Here is a 6,772-nt window from a genome sequence, read left to right as displayed (position 1 = left end):
TGCCTCGGTAGTCAAAGCCTCTTTCTCAATTCAGCACTTAGAGGCCAAGGAAAAAGAAAAATACTCCACAACACCATCCACAAAATCCTTTGCGAGTTCCTCAAAGAACTCCACCAAGTCAACAAGTGTGGGTACCAAAAAGATTACTACAAGCACAAGGGTACTACCAAGATAATACCAAAGCTTGGATTTCCAAGTGAATCAAAAAGTCCCCTCAACCTGTTCAAAGAAACAAACCTCAGTACACCAAAGGCATCAGCCACACCACTTTATAATGTTAATCAAATATGGGTGCCTGTGCATGTGCTTTAACAAAAAGGATACTATGATGGTAATTCCATCATATGGTTGCCAAAATCGAACAACGTGAAGAAAGCCTCACCCACTGACTTCAACCCCAATAGCTTCACCTAAAGTTCGATAAGAATGGAGGCCCAAGCAACACCAAGCAAGTCACTCAACCAGTCTCGTGCATTCAGCACCTACACAAGAGCTTGTGTGTTCAAGCAACCCCAATGGTAACCAACCAGCATTCTTACCTACCGCCTCGACAACATTTGAGCCAAAAATTCAAGAATCAATTCTCACGTTTGCAATGGAGACTTATGAGCACATCAAAGACAAACTCACAATGCTCTTTTTCACCCCTCTGGATGTGAAGCGTTAGTATAGAAGCTACACGGCAGACATAAGAACCTATTCACTCCAAAAGGAGGGTAGCCACAAGAACCTGTTGCTCGCAAGGTGGTAGTAAAAAAAAAAAAAGAGAGTCACACATATGGCAACTCCCAAGGATCTTCAAGAGCCATTATATTTTGTTAAGCTTATAGCTTACTATTCTTTTGGCTATGTTAATGTAGCAGCTACTCTATGAGTACATATCCATACTCACGCACTGAAGGACATTTACACCAAAGCCTCACCATCAACAACTTCCAAGTACATCTCTGGATGGGGGGGCCATGGTGGTGGGCGAAAGCTTGGTCAATGGTATAATCCATCGCCTAGAAGTTTCCTTTAAATTACAAGCCTCTCCAAATGATGCTACCATCTTCACAAATCCATGATCTTCAATCCTTAGTAAAGATATATATATATTATCCTCGCAAGTTGACGTAATTCTTTCAATCCTCGCCACAACAAGTGGCTACTTCAACAAACAGCAACAGCTTAATAAGAGTCTATTTGACTCAAACCTTGTACGTAATTTATATCTGCTTTATAAGAGCACTTAAATATACATAAAAATAGAAAAAGCACATGGGAAGAAGCATGCAGGAACAGGTCCTACTCATCCTGCCACACAAAGGGACATAATCGAAGGCCAATTTCTTCAAATGATGAATGTCGCTTCAATGAATCAAATGAGGAACTGAGAATCACCATCTCGTTCTGATGATTATGTTTACGTTCCTTCGGATCTTTCCCTCTCTTCTCTCCCATTATTAACATCTCTTAGTTTCCCCACTAACACAAATCACATGTAACCTTGCTTATGATTGCCAAAAACAAAGTGAGCTAAAAAAAAAGAGAGCTCACAAAAATGTAAAAATGCAATCACTCGTAAACAACCCCATCCCCCCACCCCGTTAGGAATTCGCTTTTCATTCACTAACTAACCTTTCTCATTCCTTCTAGAGGAACTAAGACCATTGAAGGCCACTCAACATCAAAGCCATCGACAAAGCTTGTTCATTCTCCCCACACAAAGGTCTTCAATGCGATCATTGAAGACCTTTGTGGAGGAACTAAGACCATTGAAGGCCACTCAACATCAAAGCCATCGACAAAGCTTGTTTATTCTCCCCACACAAAGGTCTTCATGCGATCACGAGGGCGTGATCGCCATCAGAAAGGGGGGGATGTTAACCCATTCCTAGGGTTAGCAAGAGCTACCGCCATTATATTACATCAAGGAGTCACGGAAGATACACCAAAGGGTCATACATTCAAGATATGAAGCAATGGTGTCCAAAGCTACAACTTGGACGGGCGCCCGCAATGGTGTAAAGGAGTATTTATGGCGATTCCCGCTTCAAGAGCGTGTGGTAGCAAGTTAGGATGAAGTCCCAAGTGATGCACTTCATGGATATATTATGAGAGTAGTCATTGTAATAGCATTAGGCCTTTTATGAGCCTAAAGTGCCCAGTCAGCCACAGTTTAAGTGAGTGTGAACATTTATGGCCATGTATATAAGTGAATATCTCTCATAATATAACATACTCTCCCACTGTGCAATTGAGTCTTGCTCTTGCTAATCCTCTTGCTAATTTCTCTCCCTAATGCATACTAGTGAGTGTGTGTGAGTGAAGTGAGGTGAGAGGAGGGACAAATACCCGTAGTGCAGCGTGGCGGTGTGACATTGCTCGTGGGAGGCGTGGTGGAATTGCTTCTCAAGGAGTTGTAGAGCTTGGAGACCTCAAGGGTTCTGAGCTCGGCCATTGGAAAGATCCTCACACGACAGTTGCGGTTCACTAGTAGGTAATCTCTTGTTGGATGTGTTTCAAGGGGAGTTAGGGTGAGCCATAACAATAGCAACAACGATTAATGAAGTGCTTCGTAAACTTAGGTTCGCATCAATGCTAAGATTCATTAATAAAGAAGTTTTCACTTAAACCTTCATCTTTGTCATGGTCAACCATGATTGGAGCCACCACAAACAATGGGTGTGTTGATTCTCCTTAAAAAGTGATTATCGGCACGTCACATTCATAGGCATGTCTCGCTTGAATAAAAATGTACATAAAAACCATAGGCACAACTGTGAGGTTTCTTTTGTAAAGATACAAATAAGGGGGGTTATATGGCTGTCCCCCTAATATCTGTCTTCCATCTCCTCCCTCCCTCAATCTCTCTCTCTCTTTCTTTTGTGGCATCGTGTAGAAGTGGTTCTTTACTCTCTTTCATCTCCATCTCCATTTACCTCTCCCTCCATTCCTCCCTATAGCTATATTATGTCTCCCCCTCCCTCCCTCTCCCTTTCTCCCTCTTTCCTTCGTGGCATCAAGTAGAAGTGGTTCTTTAGCAAATTCTCTCTCTTCCATCTCCATCTCCCCCCCCCCTTCTCTCTCTCTCTCTTTTTTGTGGCATGTGTAGAATTGGATGGCACTCCTCCAAATAAGGACCAAGCGCGTACGGAAGGACTATTTGAAAGAACCAAGTAGCACGCGAGTGCGTGTTACAGACAAACCCAAGGGCCTAAATTTGCCCTGGAGTCGCTATGGATGGACGGCCAAGTTGGGTTGAAGACAGGCTAAGGCAAGAGGGGATGCACAAGAAGAAGAAGAAGAAGAAGAAGCAGCAGCAGCAATGAGTCACAGCACTGGAGGTGGGTGGAGGATGCTTAGTTTAGAGGAGGCATTGAGCTCCTTGGAAAGACCACTGCAGCCCCAGCCTTCCCTTGAGGACTTTGCTTGCACCTTGCGCATCTGTACCAAGGAGAGAGACCGAGCGCTCGCACTGCGCTTGCATGCCTGCATGCGCAAGAGTGGTCTGGAAGTCCATGCATCACTGGGGAACTACCTCGTCTCTATGTTGGTGGCAATTGGAAGCATGCCCGATGCCCAGCAGGTTTTTGACAGATTGGTGTATCGCAATGAGGGTTCCTGGAATTCCCTCATCAGCGGTTATATCAAATGCGGGAAGCCACAGCATGCTCTCAGCCTTTACCAGAAACTGCAAAAACATGATTCTTTACATCCCAATAGGCATACTTTTATCGCATTATTGAAGGCTTGTGCGAAGCTGAAAGATCTGAAAACAGGCCTCCAAATACATGCAGATGTTGCTAGAACAGGGTTGCTCGAAAATGACGTTTTTGTTGGCAGCGCGTTGGTTGGTATGTATGCCAAATGTGGCTCCCTTGCCAAAGCACAACGAGTTTTTGACAAGCTTCCAGTTCGAAATGTTGTCTCATGGACTGCACTAATCGCAGGATATGCTGAGCATGGGCATGGTGAGGAAGCTCTCAAGTGTTTTGAACAGATGCAACTTGAGGGTGTCTTCCCAGATGCTATCACGTTTTCTTGCAGCTTGAAAGCATGTGGCAGTATAGGAGCCATAAACAAGGGACGAGAAATACATGCTGAGATTGAAAGACGGGGGTTACTCGAAAGAGACCTTGTTGTTGGCAACACCTTGGTGGATATGTATGCCAAAAGTGGCTTGCTGGCCATAGCACAGAAAGTGTTTGACAAGCTTCCCGTACGAGACGTAGTCTCATGGACTGCACTAATCGCAGGATATGCTGAACATGGGCATGGTGAGGAAGCACTCAAGAGTTTTGAACAAATGCAACTTGAGGGTGTCTCCCCAGATACCGTCACATTTGTGTGCAGCCTGAAAGCTTGTGGTAGCATAGGAGCCTCAGACAAGGGCCGAGAAATACATGCTGAGATTCAAAGACAGGGGCTGGAAAAAGACCTTGTTGTTGGCAACACCTTGGTTGATATGTATGCCAAGTGTGGCTTGCTCACCATAGCACAACAAGTGTTTGGCAAGGAGACGTAGTCTCATGGAATGCACTAATTGGAGGATATGCTGAACATGGGCATGGTGAGAAAGCACTCGAGTGCTTCGAACAGATGCAACATGAATGTGTCTTCCCAAATGCTGGTACATTTGTTTGCATCTTGAAATCTTGTGGCAGTGTAGGAGCCACAAACAAGGGTGGAGAAATACATGCTGAGATTGAAAGACGGGGCCTGTTGGAAAGAAATGTTGTTGTTGGCAACGCCTTGGTCGATATGTATGCCAAATGTGGCTTGCTTGCCATAGCACAACAACTGTTTGACAGGCTTCCAGTTCGAAACGTAGTCTCGTGGACAGCACTTATTGCAGGATATTCTGAACATGGGCATGGTGAGGAAGCACTCAAGTGTTTTGAACAAATGCAACTCAAGGGTGTCTCCCCAAATGTTGTCACATTTGTTTCCACTTTGAAAGCTTGTGGCAGCATAGGATCCACTGACAAGGGCAGAGAAATACATGCTGAGATTGAAAGACAAGGGTTGCTGGAAAGAGACCTTGTCATTGGCACTAGCTTGGTTGATATGTATGCTAAATGTGGCTTGCTTGCCATTGCACAGCAAGTGTTTGACAAGCTTCCAGATCGAAATGTAGTCTCGTGGAATGCACTAATCGCTGGATATGCTGAACATGGGCATGGTGAGGAAGCACTCAATTGTTTCGAACAGATGCAACTCCAGGGTGTTTTTCCGGATGCTATCACGTTTGTTTGCAGCTTGAATGCTTGTGGCAGCATAGGAGCTATGGAAAAGGGTGGGGAAATACATGCTGAGATTGAAAGACAGGGGTTGTTGGAAGGAGACCTTGTTGTTGGCAACACCTTGGTTGATATGTATGCCAAATGTGGCTCACTTGCTGTAGCACAAGAAGTGTTTGACAAGCTTCCAGTTCATGATGTAGTCTCGTGGACTGCTCTAATGGCAGGATATTCTGAACATGGACACGGTGAGGAAGCACTCAAGTGTTTTGAAGAGATGCAGCTCGAGGGTGTCCCCCCAAATGCTGTTACATTTGTTTGCAGCTTGAAAGCTTGTGGCAGCATAGGAGCCACAGATAAGGGCCAAGAAATACATTCTGAGATTGAAAGAAAGGGGTTTCTAGAAAGTGACCTTGTTGTTGGCAACACCTTGGTGGATATGTATGCCAAATGTGGCTTGCTTGCCAAAGCAGCACAAGTGTTTGACAAGCTTCCAGTTCGACACTTAGTTTCGTGGACTGCACTAATGGCAGGATATGCTCACCTTGGAGAAAGTGAAAATGTTTTCCATCTTTTTGATAGAATGCTAGGAGAAGGGATGAAGCCAGATCCGATCACTTTCATTGTTGTTCTCAATGCATCAGTCGCACAGGTCTATTTCATAAGAGCCAGATGTATTATGAGGCCATGAGCAAAGATCATGGCATCATTCCGACTCGTGAGCACCACACTTGCATGGTTGATCTCCTTGGCCGTGCAGGCCAATTAGACAAAGCAGTAGCAATGATCAAGAAAATGCCGTTCTGTTCTGATCTTGTGGTGTGGCATACAGTGTTGGGTGCCTGTAGAAATTGGGAAAATGTGGAGTTTGGAAAACAGGCCTTTGAGCATGCTGTGCGTTTGGATGAAAAGAATGCTGTAGCTTATGTCTTAATGTCTCACATCTATGCAGGTGCTGACTCACAGGAGGAAGTGAAGAAGTTTGAGGCAATGAATGTGTAAAAACAAGCATGGAAGACGGCCAGGACATTATTGGTAGAGGCAATACCATCGGAATTCTGCATTCATTTTTGGTTGCAAATTGTAGACATTCTGAAAGCAAATTTTTTTGTGCTAAGTGGGAAGATCTTTCTCTCAGATGGGAGAGGAAGGGTATGTGACAAGTTAGCGTTTGTTGTCAAAGGATATCTCTGATGCTGCAAAGAAAGATGTGTTATGTAGGCACAGTGAGAAGTTGAGTATTGCATGTGCCCTAATCAATACATACACCCATACTCGTTCAAAAACTTGGGGTTTATAAACGACTGCCATTTTGGCCATGGCAATCATATCCACGATAGACCATCTAAGAATTCTTGTCAAAGAGGATGTGGTCATGCTCTTGAAGATCGAAGAAGATGCAAAATTTCCTCATGTTTTTGAAGAAGGAATGTGTACATGTGGAGACTAGATGTGACGATCATGCAACTGCAGTAGCCATTGCCCCTTTTGATGCCAGAATGGAGAGGGCAGTTTTCCTGCCTCGTGGACTGTAATAGCTTTCAGAT

At 44.4% G+C, this 6,772-nt stretch overlaps 1 pseudogene; it reads left to right on the top strand.

Annotated features, from left to right (window-relative positions):
• The first annotated feature begins 3,166 nt into the window (after positions 1-3,166).
• Positions 3,167-6,376, top strand: LOC147613749 (pentatricopeptide repeat-containing protein At2g39620-like; annotated as a pseudogene).
• The last annotated feature ends 396 nt before the right edge of the window (positions 6,377-6,772 follow it).

The sequence above is a fragment of the Cibotium barometz genome, chromosome 43 (assembly GCF_041138505.1).
Source record: "Cibotium barometz isolate CiBa-2024 chromosome 43, ASM4113850v1, whole genome shotgun sequence".
Lineage (NCBI taxonomy): Eukaryota > Viridiplantae > Streptophyta > Polypodiopsida > Cyatheales > Cibotiaceae > Cibotium > Cibotium barometz.
The sequence above is the reverse complement of the archived record's forward strand: the minus strand, read 5'-3'. Positions and strand labels throughout refer to the sequence as shown.